This window comes from Gorilla gorilla, chromosome 19, assembly GCF_029281585.2.
Source record: "Gorilla gorilla gorilla isolate KB3781 chromosome 19, NHGRI_mGorGor1-v2.1_pri, whole genome shotgun sequence".
Classification (NCBI taxonomy): domain Eukaryota; kingdom Metazoa; phylum Chordata; class Mammalia; order Primates; family Hominidae; genus Gorilla; species Gorilla gorilla.
This window is the reverse complement of record NC_073243.2, coordinates 95,241,432-95,256,157: the sequence shown is the minus strand read 5'-3', so window position 1 is coordinate 95,256,157 and position 14,726 is coordinate 95,241,432. Positions and strand designations below refer to the sequence as shown.

Sequence of the window (14,726 nt, the reverse complement as noted above, 5' to 3'; positions counted from 1 at the left end):
ATATGACCCAGCGATTCCACTCCTAGATACATATCAAAAAGAAGCGAAAGAAAATACTCAAACACTTGTACACACATGTTCACAGAAGCACCATTCACAACAGCCAAAGGTGGAAACAATGCCAAGGGCCCATCATCAGATGAATGGATGTGGCATACCCACACCATGTAATATTACTTAGCCACAAAAAGGAATAAAGTGCTGATCCATGCTACAATGTGAATGAGCCTTGGAGACATATTAAGCCAGACACAAAAGTTCACATATCCAGAACAGGTTAAATCCATAGAAACAGCAAGGTGGGTGGTTGCTAAAAGCAGACGGTGGCAGGAGAGGGGAATGACTGCTTCACTGGTACAGGGTTTCCACCTGAGGTGATAAAAATATTGTAGAACTAAGACACAGGTTGTATGGTTTGAATGTTTGTCCCCTCCTAAACTTGTGTTGAAATTTAATTGCCATTGTAATAGTATTAGGAAGTTGATTACAAAGGTAAGAGCTGATTATGTCATGGGGCTCTGCTCTCATAATGGATTAATGCCATTATTGCAGGAGTGAGTTAGTTATTGCAGAGTGGGCTCTTAATAAAAGAGTAAGTTCGACATGCATTCTCTCTGTCTCACACTCAAGCTTTCTCGTCATGTGATGCCTCAGGCCATGACACAGCAAGAGGGTCCCACCAGATGCCAGCGCCATGCTCTTGGACTTGCCAGTCTCCAGAACCATAAGCCAAGTAAACTTTTGCTCCTTATAAATTACCCAGTGTGTGCTATCCTGTTTTGGCAGCAGAGAGCATACTGAAACAGAGTTGTTGGTTGTACAGCATTGTGAATGTACTAAATGCCACTGAGTTGTACACTTCAAAATGGTTAATTTTATGTTAAATGAATTTCACCTTAATTAGGAAAAAAAGATCTGGTGCTTTTATGAGTAAATGTTCAGATCCTTGGAAACATCAACTCTCTAGAAAACCCATTTTGTCCTGTCGGAGCACTATGGGGAAGATTTGGCCAGAAAAAAAAAGATGGAAGTTGGAAAAAAAAAAGTGTCCTACTCCTTGGGATGCCTCCATCCTCTATCAGTGCCTGGACCACAGACACTCCAGTGCCTCCTTCTATCTAACATCTGCAGAGGTGAGGGAGCAGGCAGACAATACTTGAGGCTGTGAGTGCCTGGCCCCTTCCACTACTTTGTTTAAAATGCTATGTTTGTTTTCTACCTTTTTGATAGTTGTTTACATTATTTTCTTTTTTCTGCTAAGTATCAAAAATGTTCATTTTTACTGTGAAATACATTCTTATTTTTTTCCCTACTGTGACAGGACTGTCACTCTTTATGCAGCCAGGTAGGTCAGAGGAAGCTGACAAGCAACAGTCAACACTGCCAACCATCAACATGGCGGGCTCAACTGAGCACACGCCAATCCTCTTCCTCAGTTGCAAACAGAGGGTGAAAGCCACAGTCATGGGCATTAAGCTTATTATTAAATTTAATTAATTTATTATTAGGATATTCACCCATCATTAACACACCTTTTAAAAAATGATATGCCCATATCATTTTGCATGCCCCATTCATGACACGTTTGTATGGTTGCTGTAAAATTCTAAGATGAGTCTTTCTTTCTTAAGGCACTGATTTACTTATAAAACCATTATTAAAACTTCTTACACAGCTTTCTTCAAAAGAATGATCATGTTTTTTAAACCATATTCCTCCTCCTGGTTGGGGAACCTCACTAGCCATAGAGCATCCTTTTAAGATACTGCTCGTTCTGACAGTGTGGATGACATGGGCTTTGAATGAAGGTAGAAGACAAAGTGGCATTAAGCCTGTTAGCAAAGGTGAAGACGCAACATCCAAAATGGTCTCATGCTTGACTTTTTACAGTAATTCACACCACACCTTGTCCAGTGAAATAGTTTTTAAATGTTTCAGAATGACAATGTGGTAGCTGTGGCAACTAGAGACAACATATGCAACCCAGAAATCAATGTCCACAGGTCCTCTTCCACCAGAATCAGCAGTGCTTTAGAAGAGAAATACTTTTTTTTTTTTTTTTGAGACTGAGTCTCGCTCTGTCATCCAGGCTGGAGAACAGTGGCACAATCTCGGCTCACTGCAACCTTCGCCTCCCGTGTTCAAGCGATTCTCCTGTCTCAGCTTCCCAAGTAGCTGGGATAACAGGTGTGTGCCCCTACGCCCACCTAATTTTTGCATTTCTACTAGAGACGGGATTTCATATATTTTGGCCAGGCTGGCCTCAAACTCCTGACCTCAGGTGATCCACCCACCTCAGCCTCCCAAAGTGCTGGGATTACAGATGTGAACCACTGTGCCTGGCTGAGAAAGGACTCTTAACAGCGGACACTCCCTGGGGAGGCAGCCCACAGACTCTGCAGAATTATGTGGCATCCTTGCTGATGGTCACGCAGCTCACAAAAGGCATCGGGATACTCTCCTCTGCTAAGCCGAGTCCCTGCCACCCCACACTACTGCCACCAATCAATTCTGAGTCACCATCTTTCAGAAGAAAAGATAATCAGGCATGATGTGAAACAGAACACTTTACCAGATGGCCTCAAAAAGCACACGGTTCGAGAGTGAAAGACCAAAACCATCCAGCTGGTTTAGTTATAGAAGATGTTAATCATGGCCAATGACCAGCACAGCTCTGGTGGTTGCACACTTTTCCTACAATAATATTGATCTTTGTATCTGACTCTTACAATAAAATGCATGCTTCATCTGTCAGTCAGCCTAGTGAGTTACCATGAAAAAAATATGGTCCCTCATTACTACACATTGTCAATAAATTTAAAATCCTGGCCAGCAACAGTGGGTCATGACTATAATCCCAGCACTTTTGGAGGCCAAGGTGGGAGAACTGCCTGAGCCAAGGAGTTCAAGACCAGCCTGGGCAATATAGGAAGACCCCATCTCTACTTAAAAATATATTTTTAAAATTTTGCATAAATATTAATAACAGACTTTTGCTGCTTTAGGCAAGAAAGACTTGATTGTTCCCATTTTGATGAGAAGCTTCTGAAGGGTACAACATGTGCTCGTGGGTTCTTTACCCAGGTTAGGAACCTGATTTCATCTTTTCTTAAGGATTCTGGGACTCACTCAGGCTCTCCGCCCATAAAAGCGATGCCCACAGCAAGTGAGGAAGACACTATCTTCTAATCTACACTGAAACCACCCCAGGCTCCTAAGCTTCCGCTGTTCTCCAATCTGCTTGGCTGCACTACACTGGTTCTTTCTCAGCCTTGCCATGCGCCACCCCCGTGGCTGTGTTGGAAGGAAGCGCCAAATCTCCTGTGGAATGAAAGGCTTTTCCTCCAAGTGCCACTACGTCAGGGGGTATTGAAAAGTGTTTTCAGGTAAAAGGTCGTCTGAATGCGTGGTTAACGTAACAGAAGATACCAAGCCAGGCTTTTATTTTGCTTTTCATTTTACACACCATATATCACATCAAGTGAAAAAAAAAATTATTTTCCAAAAAGATTTGTATTTCAGTATGTTTAAAACCTTTCACCTTTTAAGGTAAGTAATAAATAAAAGTTATATGCACCCTAGAAGCTGCCTGCCTCAGATGTGTGACGATCCTTCATGCCCCATGATCTACTTTATAGCTTTAAACTGAACCATGAGTTGAACTCCCCAAATTCCTCAAAAAATGTTCAGGACCCTTTCTGCTTGTTGGGTAGAGAAAGAGCATTTAAACAGCTGCTCCTGATTTTTAAAGATCAATCATGCATTTATTTATTTTTGAGACAGAGTCTCACTCCGTTGCCCAGGCTGCCGTGCAGTGGCGCAATCTCAGCTTACTGCAGCCTCCGCCTCCCAGGTTAAAGCAATTCTCCTGCCTCAGCCTCCCGAGTAGCTGGGATTACAGGCGCCCACCACCACACCTGGCTAATTTTTGCATTTTTAGTAGAGACGAATGGGGTTTCACCACATTAGCCAGGCTGCTCTCAAACTCCTGGCTTCATCTGGCCTGCTCACATCAGCCTCCCAAAGTGCTGGCATTACAGGCATGAGCCACCATGCCTGGCTAAGATCATACATTTAATGGTACATGGCTATATTCCAACATGACTCTGTAAGAATGTAGGTGCTACTGCTGTGGTCCTTCTCGTTTTGTGATTCATATTCTGAAAATAAAAAATTCACACTCTACAAAAATTTCTAAACCTATGGTTTAGACCATATTTCGTACTCTAAACAAGAGAAAACTAACATACATATGTTCATAACATGTCCAGCATCTGCTGTTTTCAAGATTTTCCTTAAACCCACATCCTCCAAGCACTTTCTTATTGTTTTTTGCATATTGCCACTAACTCAAGGATGTTTTTTCAAACTTTTTATACCATGTATAAAAAATATTCAGGAAACAACAGCCAAAAGGTAGAAGCAACCCATGTGTCTGCCAATAAATGAACAGATACAAAAACTGTGGTACATCCATACAACGGAATTATTCAGCCCTGAAAGGGATGGAAATTCAGACCCTTGCTACGACACGGATGAACCCTTAAGACATTATGCTAAGTGAAATATGACAGTCACAAAAACATAAACACTGTGTGAGTCCACTTGTATGAGGTATCCAGAATACTCAAATTGATAGAGAAAGTGGATATGTACCATTCCACTTATATGAGGATCCAGAATAATCAAATTGACAGAAAGTGGAAGGGTGGTTGCCAGGGGCTGGAGATGGGGGAAATGGGGAGCTGCTGTTTAATGAGTATGGATTCAGTTCTGCAAGAGGAGAAGAGTTCTGGAGATTGCTGCAGGGTAACATAAATATACTTAACGCTATCGAACTGTGCATTAACAATGGCTGTGATACATTTTGTTCATGCATTTTACCAAAATTAATTTTTTTTTTAGTTTAATAAAGAAAAAAATAGGAGCCGGGTGCAGTGGCTCATGCCTGTAATCCCAACATTCTGGGATGCTGAGGCGGGTGGATTATGAGGTCAGGAGATTGAGACCATCCTGGCTAACAGGGTAAAACCCCGTCTCTACTAAAAATACAAAAATTAGCCGGGCGTAGTGGCAGGCGCCTGTAGTCCCAGCTACTTAGGAGACTGAGGCAGGAGATTGGCATGAACCCGGGAGGCAGAGCTTGCAGTGAGCTGAGATCACGCCACTGCACTCCAGCCTGGGGGACAGAGTGAGATTCCATCTCTAAAAAAAAAAAAAAAAAAGAAAGGAAGAAAAAAAAAAAAAGTAATGCTGGGAATTTTGGTGTTGTATAGAATACATTAATCTCTAAGTATAAAGAGAGATTAAAAACAAGCACAGGCTTGAGAGGACATAACAAGAAACATTATGCTCCTTAACTTTAAATAAAAAGTTTTAGAGGTTGGGTGTGGTGGCTCACGCCTGTTATCCCAACGCTTTGGGAGGATCACTTGAGCCCAGGAGTTCAAGACCGGCCTGGGCAACACAGTGAGATCCTATCTCTCAAAAAAAAAAAAAATTTACCCATGTGTGGTAGCACATGCCTGTATTCCCAGCCACTAGGGAGGCTGAGGTGGGAGGATGGCTTGAGCCCAGGAGGTCAAGGCTTCAGTGAGCCGTGATTGCATCACTGCACTCCAGCCTTGGTAACAAAGTGAAACCTTGTCTCTTTAAAAAAATTTAAAAAATAAAATTAAATTTAAAAAAAGGCCAGGCCTGAAGGCTCATGCCCGTAATCCTAGCAGTTTGGGAGGCCGAGGCGGGAGGATCACTTGAGTCCAGGAGTTAATCAGCCTGGGCACCAATGTCAAAACCCTGTCTCTACAAAAAATACATTAAAAAGTTAGCCGGGTATGATGGTGCACACATGTGGTCTCAGCTACTCAGGAGGCTGAGGTGGGAGGATCACCTGAGCCCAGGAGGCAGAGGTTGCATTGAACCAAGATTGTGCCACTGCACTCCAGCCTGACAGAGTGAGACCCTATCTCAAAAGAAAAAAAAAAGTTTCAGCATACACACCTTCAAATTTGGACCCAAATTAAATAAAAATGTTCTGGTGACAAGCTATAGACTATTCAGGAAGAGAGAACAAAAGGCACTGAGATTTTCAGGGAGACAGTAATGTCAGAGTTTAAATAATTAATAAATACATTATGTTGTGGCTGGCGGTAAATTCAGCAAATGAACTCCCACAAACCAACAGGAACATCAAACGACCAGATTTAATTGGAACCAAAACTCAATAATCTGAAATCTCTTCCTTAAAAAGCAAAAAAGGAAAGAATATGTAAAATGTGTGTCTGGCTGGTACAAAGAAAGAACCTGATTTCTTAAGATTATAGAAAATTTTGCCTCAGTGTATAAAAATTACTCAGTAGACAACAGCCCAATATTATTTACTTATTAATAATTCAAAGGCCTCCCTTAGACTACCTACCTCCATTTAGTACCTATGGCCAGAAGGATTGTTTACACATTCGCACACCCAGTCATTTGCTCCTCCACAACCCCGTGATGGGCAGCAGAGGTCACTGCTCCTGCCTCTTCTGACAGGTAATGGAACCGGCAAGGGGACAGTAAGATATTGTCCCTACGGTCACGGAGCCTGTGAGTCAGAGTGAAGGCGGGAACCCTGGATTTTTGAGAATGTGCCACACTGTGGATCTACAGCGAATGCCTTCTCCATCACCCATCCATCCACAGGGCTCTGTCAGCCTCATCACCTCATCACCTCATTACCATGGCTGATGTCTCCTTGCCCCTTGTGTTCCACTTTTCATTAACTCCAGGGCGACCCACCCACTCCCTTCATCTGTGCTGTCCTGGTCTGCTCAGGGCCTCACCTTGCATTGACTAACTTCCACAAAGGCTCCTTCCTCTGAGATTTCCCTCGGGGTCTTTACCCCCTTAATCCAATCACCATAAGGTGATACAGCAGACCAAGCCCTAATGAATTAGTTTCGTAACAGGTCACCAAAGGGAGTGGGGGAAGGGCTTCAGCTCACAGAAGGACTTCACTTACTACTGGGTTTTTACTGTTTGTGTCCATGCACATGACAAATGGCACTTCTGAACCTGCTAAAACAGGGATGTAAAATAACACTGGCAACCATAGTCATAGTTCCCAATCGTTTATTTCAAGAAAGACAAATTATGGTCGCGCGCAGAGGCTCAGGCCTGTAATCCCAGCACTTTGGGAGGCTGAGGCGGGAGGATCACCTGAGGTCAGGAGTTCGAGACCAGCCAAGGCAGGAGGATGGCTTGGGCCCAGGAGTTTGAGACCAGCCTGGGCAATGTGGCAAAACCCCATCTCTACTAAAAATACGAAAATTAGCTGGGTGTGGTAGTGCATGCCTGTAGTCCCAGCTACTCGGCAGGCTGAGGTGGGAGGATCACCTGAGCCTGGGGAGGTCAAGGCTGTAGTGAGCCATGACCGCTGCACTCCAGCCTGGGCAATACAGTGAGACCCCACCTCAAAAAAAATTATTTGAAATGTCAAGCATTCTTTGGCAAAAATAAATTACAGTCAAGGACATCTTATCTCCCCCATCTTAAACTTACCACCCCACTCTTCAATTTGCATGGATGACTTTGTCACTGAATTATAGGCTACGTGTGTAAGAGGTTCACTGAGTAATAAGAAAAGTTCAACATGTAACATGAGTAAAACTGGCAGCTGGAGGTGGGGAAAGAGCTAGCTTGTTAAGCGTCAAGTGAAGCAAAGATAAAGTGTGGTAAGAAATCCTGGCTGGGTGCAGTGGCTCATACCTGTAATCCCAGCACTTTGGGAGGCCAAGGCCAGCAGATTACTTGAAGTCAGGAGTTCGAGACCAGCCTGGCCAACATGGTGAAACCCCGTCTCTACTAAAAATACAAAATTAGCCAGGCGTGGTGGCGGGTGCCTGTAATCCCAGCTACTCGGGAGGCTGAGGCAGGAGACTCGCTTGAACCCAGGAGGCAGAGATTGCAGTGAGCCATCATGGCACTGCACTCTAGCCCGGGCAACACAGTGAGACTCCATCTCAAAAAAGAAAAAAAAAAAGAAAAGAAAAGAAAAAAAAAGAAATCCTAAGGTCTATGAGACAACATTTGCCATGGGCTCACGTCATTTCTCACTCTATGAAAAGATATTGTTACCGCTCCACAAATGGCCATGATGATGCCATGCAGTTTAAGACCGTGGACACATGCAGCTCCCAAACATGAGGTGGGGCCAGGTACCGGTTTCCTCATGTTGGATTTCAAATTCCACAAGAATAAATAAGCTGGTCGGTTTAATGGCTTTTCAGAAATAGGAAGTACATTCTATTTTGAAGCACATAAAAACATTTTGTCAGAAAAGTTCCACATAACTCACCCCCAAAATACATTCCCTTGCCCATTTTAATAATTTGGAACAGCTGCAGCACAAATTGCTTTAAAATGTTGGGAGAAGCTCACTTCATCTCTTCAATCCAAAATCTACCAAGTCAAGGTTTTCAAAAGGCCTAAGGGTATAACACCTAGTGTCAAACTTCACACCCCCAAAAAATCAAGTATCATTTGACTTCAGCATGCATATGTATATCAAAATATCATGTTGTGTATCTTAAATACAGCCAATAATTTTTTTTTAATCAAGTGTAACTGGCCGGGTGCAGTGGATCACACCTATAATCCCAGCACTTTGGGAAGCTGAGGCAGGTGGGTCATTTGAGGTCAGGAGTTTGAGACCAGCCTGGCCAACATGGCAAAACCCTATCTCTATTACAATTAAAAAAAAAAATTAGCTGGGCATGGTGGCGGGCGCCTGTAATCCCAGCTACTGGGGATGCTGAGGTAGAAGAATCGGGAGGTGGAGGTTGCCGTGAGCCAGAGGTTGCAGTGAACCGAGATCACGCCACTGCACTCCAGCCTGGGCCACAGAGTAAGACTCTACCTCCAAAAAAAGGCCGGGTGCGGTGGCTTACACCTGTGATCCCAGCACTTTGGGAGGCGGAGGCGGGCGGATCATGAGGTCAGGAGATCGAGACCATCCTGGTTAACACGGTGAAACCCCATCTCTACTAAAAACATAAAAAAATTAGCTGGGCGTGGTGGCGGGCGCCTACTACGTAGTCCCAGCTACTCGGGAGGCTGAGGCAGGAGAATGGCATGAACCCAGGAGGAGGAGCTTGCAGTGAGCCAAGATCGTGCCACTGCACTCCAGCCCGGGCGACAGAGCGAGACTCCGTCTCAAAAAAAGAAAAAAAAAATCAAGTATAACTGAGAAAACTTAAAGTGACTCAGTGGCCTCATACAGGATGCTTAGAGAGACCAAGGGACCCAGGTTGGATGTCACAATCCCAATGCAGAAATAACTCATCTAAACAGCATGGTTTGGTCAAGTCAGAAGACACCAAGTCCACAGCCCTGAAGAACCTCCCCTGGCACTGCTTCACTCCCCCGGGACTAAGATTCTGATCAGTAACAACAAGGGATCCTCTGTTACCCCACATGACCGCTATGTGCTACATAAATCAGAGGTATGTATCATCGCTATTGTTAATGAAAATAAAACCACAATGCTTTGTGTCATGTAGTCCTGAAAAGCTGGATGTAGAAGATACAATTTGAAATGCGCTGGGGAAATGGGTTATTTAAAGTCTGTGCTATGGCAGCTAAAGGGAAGAGTTGTTAAGAAGTGAGATCCATTATCCAGATTTATTTTGTACTCACCATCCCCCCGTTTCCTTCTCTCTCAAACACCTCGGCTAAATACGGCAGTGACTTACTTCCTAAATCTTTATCTTGAGTGCAACTTCAGCTGTAAGTTACAGATCCATATGTTCAGTGGTCCACTGGCTCAAGCTCAACAGACATGGCTAACCTCCCCCAAACACCTGTTACTTCACACATAGTGACAACTTGACAAATGGCACCACAGCCTACCCAAATGAGTAATCCAGTAATCCTACAGAAATTCAGCTTACTTGGCCCCCACACCCAGTTAAACACTTAGCATCTACCTCTCGGTATCTCACACAGTAACCCCTCCTAACTGGAAGCCCCTCCTTTCTCATCCACCACCCTGTGACCAAGTGACGCTTCCCCAAAATGCATGCTTAAAGTTATCCCCTACAGCTTTCATGAGTCCGTTCAAGCTCACTGAGTTGCACAGAGCCATTCCTTCCTCCATTGCTCTCGACCGCCTTGCCAGCCAGCAGCATGCAACCTTTGTTCTGGCATCTAGAATGTCCTGCGTTGGATATTAAATAACAACGCATCACACTATTTCCTGTCTTTCCACATGATGATCTGCTGCCGGAACAGCCATCTCCTTCTTGGCCAAATTCCTCTACATATGCTCAAAACTCAGGCCAACTATTAATAGCACCTCAGTGAGGAATCATTTTCTGACCCTCTCATCCCCTCCTCATTGTGACGCTCCTTCTTTGTGTTCCCATGTATTTTTATCACACCCATTGTCACCCTGAGCTATTGTTCATGGTTTGCCTGTGTCTGTCTTCACTAATCAATTAGGGACCTTTCATTTATTCAATCTTTCAACAAGCCATTCCTGTAAGCCAGAGTCATTCTGCATCCTTGGAGCCTAACACAGAGCCTGGTACCCAGGCAGGGCGGCATCAGCATCAATATGCTGAGGACACATGATTTTACCACCAATCCACCAAATAAATTCATGTTTTAACTGTCTTCTAGTGCTTTATGCCCACTATCTTCTACATAACCCAATTGTCTGATGTTGTCCAATTAAACAATTAGAAACATTTCGCCACGTGTAGTGACTCATGCCTGTAATCCCAGCACTTTAGGAAGCCCAGGTTGAAGGATCGCTTGAGGCCAGAAATTTGAGACCAACCTGAGCAACACAACAAGGCTCCATCTCTACAAAAAATTTTAAAAATACAAAAAATTAGCTGGCTGTGGTGGCATGCACCCATAGTCGCAGCTACTTGGGAAGCTGAGGTAGGAGGACTGCTTGAGCCCAGGAGTTGGAGGCTGTGGTGAGCTATGATCGCACCACTACACTCCAGCCTGGGCAAAAGAGTGAGGTCTAAATAATAATAAATAAAAATAAAAAATAAACACTTAGAAACAATTTTTTAAAAATCGTGAGGCATTCAAGTTTGTTGAAAATTAAACCATCTCAAGAGACAAGCTGTTAACTGAAGTCAAGGTCTTCAAGGTAGAGGCTGGTATTTCCATTTCACCTGAGTGAATTTCTGACTAAAATTCTCTCCTGATTGAAAGGAACGTATCTTTTTTATTATTATTATTTTTGAGACAGTCTCACTCTATTGCATAGGCTGGAGTGCAGTGGCACAATCTCAGCTCACTGCAACCTTCTCCTCCCAGGTTCAAGTGATTCTCCTGCCTCAGCCTCCCAAGTAGCTGGGACTACAGGCACCCGCCACCACGCCCGGCTAATTTTTGTATTTTTAGTAGAGATGGGGTTTCACCATGTTGGCCAGGCTGGTCTCAAACTCCTGACCTTGTGATCCGCCTGCCTCGGCCTCCCAAAGTGCTGGGATTACAGGCATGAGCCACCGCGCCCAGCCTTGAAAGGAATCTAAACCCAAAGAGAGACAAGGAAGAAAAAAAATCACAAAAAAACAAGTTTCAAATTGCCACTCTCATATGCTGATGTGGAAGCAGCCACTCCGGAGCATAAATGTTTGGTAAAGTTTTAAAATACATATAGTCAGACAGGTGGTTACAATCATCTTTTGGCTACGAGTCTTGATTTCATATGAAAAAAAAAAAAAAAAAGCCAAAAAAACCCAGAAAGTCCTGACTGTGTTCACCTGCCCCAAGTGTGTTCAAACTGCACTGTGTTCATCTGTCCCAAGAGCACCCCAACGCCAAGGCAGTGCTAACCAACCAACCACGCGGCCTTCAGGCCATGCTGCCTCCGTGAGAGGCGTGCTGTGACTTGACTCGAGCCTTGGAAAGGGATGGAAACAAGCCAACCAAGTCTACCTTGGGAAGACTCAACTCAAGAAAATGAAACACAGATTTCAATTTGCAAGATTCCCAAACAGTCCAGTCCACGGCCGGGTATGCCCAGCCTTCACATGGCAAGCAGGCCGTGACTTCCCTGCAGGTGAACTCGGTTCAACCGGCTGCTAAAATCAATAGGCCTTTCTCTGGCTGATGCCTGCTAACACATTTTGCCTGACAGATGCAGGCTTCAAAGTTAACTCAGAAGCAACATCAAACACATTTGCAGATTCGGGCTGGAATGCCACCTAACCAAAGGAGGATATTTTTGAAACATCTAAAAATACATTAGCTGTGAAGCATAGTTCGTGCTTACAGAAGCATTTATCTTTAGAAACAGCCCCATTTCTTAAAATTGGCTCCTTTGATTCTGATCTCTGTGCTGTTTGTTGGGCAAGACAAACAAACTAACCAAAAGGCTGGGTGGAACAGGGAAGAGCTTCCTCTGGAGCCAGCCTCAACACCATAATTACAGGCGACCGCTGAAGTTCCCTGCAGCTCTCCCCGTGATGTGGTTTTGAGCCATTCCTTAGAGACTGGGAGAGGAGTCTCCTCCGCGCAACTGACCCGGAGCTCCACAATCCCTGTAATGAAGAGAATGTGCTTCTCTTCCATTCAGCAGGAAACAAAACTGCCACGCCTCGGAACCTGGCAGCCCTTCCACTCTGGCCACTGAGCTTGCCTTCGGTGCAACAGAAACCTCTCCTGCTCTTGTCAACACTGTGCTTAGATGTTGGGTACATAATAATTTGAGATGATCCAGGGCCAGAGAGCACAGGAAGACAGAAAACAGGCACCTAAAAAACACTTGTTCTCACTCTGCTCAGGAGCTTCCAGGACGGTGCCACGTTTTCACAGCCACAGCACTTGACAAGACCGGGAGACAGTGACATGGAGCCTCTTCCATCACCTCCCTCCCTACAGTCCCCATGACTTTTCTCCCATCTTTACCCTGGTCTAAAACCCTCAGCCCTCCCCTACTGAATTACTGCAACACGCTCTCAGCCCATCTGTCCTTTCTCTTCTCAGCCACATCACTTCCCTCTTAAATCTTCTGAAATTTTTCTTAGAGAAATTCTCCTTTCAGAAACCTTTAAACAGACTGGTGTGGTGGCTCATGCCTATAAATCCCAGCACTTTGGGAGGTCAAGGTGGGAGGATGGCTTGAGGTCAAGAGTTCAAGATCATCCTGGACAACATAGCAAGATCCCAGTCTTGACAAAAATTTAAAAATTAGCCGGGCGTGGTGGTGCGTGCCTGTAGTTCCATCTGCTCTAGAGGCTGACCTGGGAGGTCAAGGTTGCAAAGAACTATGATCACACCATTGCACTCCAGCCTGGGTGACAGAGCGGGATCCTGTCTCTAAAACAAAATAAAGGCCAGGTGCAGTGGCTCACGTCTGTAATCCCAACACTTTGGGAGGCCAAGGGGGGTGTATCTCCCGAGGTCAGTTCGAGACCAGCCTGGCCAACGTGGTGAAACCCTGTATCTACAAAAAAATACAAAAATTAGCCGGGTGTGGTGGCGGATGCCTGTAATCCCAGCTACTCAGGAGACTGAGGCAGAAGAATTGCTTGAACCCAGGAGGCAGAGGTTGCAGTGAGCCGACATGGCACCACTGCACTCCAGCCTGGGCGAAAGAGCAAGACTCCGTCTCAAAAAAAAAAACAAAAGAAAACTTTAACAAATATAGTGGGGTCTGTGTACCATCAGCCCCAAACTTTCCAGGTGAGCTGTAAGTGGGGGAGGGATGTTCTGGCACCACTGACATCTTAGGCCAGATGACTCTGGGGCTGCCCCAGGCACTCCGGGATGTTTCTCAGCATCCCTGGCCTCTACTCAGCAAATGCCAGTAGGGTCGCTTGACTGTAGCTATGAGACCAAAAATGTCTTTTAGATATTACAAAATGTCCCCACGGCAGAATCATCCTAGGTGGGGAACCAATGGTTTAAGGCTTCTAACCTCAGGCTGCCCATCCCACCTAATTTCTGCACATTCCCCAGCAAGCATCTGATTCCATGAGCAAAGACAGCCTTCTCCCGCTGCGGTGAGGCCGCATCAAGCTCACTCTCAGCTCTCCATCTTCATGTATGGTGTTCACTGGCCTTTCCTTCTCATCAGTTCTTTTCTTTTTCTCTTTTGTTGAGACAGGGTCTTGCTCTGTTGCCCAGGCTGGAGCACAGTGACACAATCTTGGCTCACTGCTGCCTCAACCTCCCCGGCTCAGGCAATCCTCCCACCTCAGCTTCCTGAGTAGAAGGGACTACAGGGGCACACCACCACGGCTGGCTAATTTTTGCAATCTTTTGTAGAGATGGGACTTCGCCAAATTGCCCAGGCTTGTCTTGAACTCATGGGCTCAAGCGATCCTCCCGCCTCAGCCTCCCAAAGAGCTGGGATTACAAGCATGAGCCACCATGCCAGGCTTTCTACTCAACCCTGATTGATCTCATGCCTTTGTAGCATCACCACCTCCACAGGGCTTCCTGAGCCACACATAGGTTATGTCTCTGTACCACAAACACATACCCTGCTCCTCCTCTCCTTAGCGGGTATTTGTCCTTGCCAGGTCTTAGCAGGCGGTGACAGGAGATGAAGAAGTCTAGGCCCTCATCAGACCCACTCCAAGGAAGGGGGCAATCAGGAGAGAGCCAACCCCCTCCCCTCAAGGCAGCAAACCCATAGCCAAGAGGTTCAGGGTGGAAACCTGGGGCCCCTGGCTGAGAACTGGGAGCAGAGCACGGCTCTAGTCTTGAAGTGG

At 45.2% G+C, this 14,726-nt stretch overlaps 1 protein-coding gene across 1 annotated transcript in view; it reads right to left on the bottom strand.

Moving 5' to 3' along the window:
• MYO10 (myosin X) overlaps positions 1 to 14,726 on the bottom strand; it is a 267,318-nt gene that overhangs the window by 128,415 nt on the left and 124,177 nt on the right. The gene's annotated exons all lie outside the window — the stretch shown is intronic.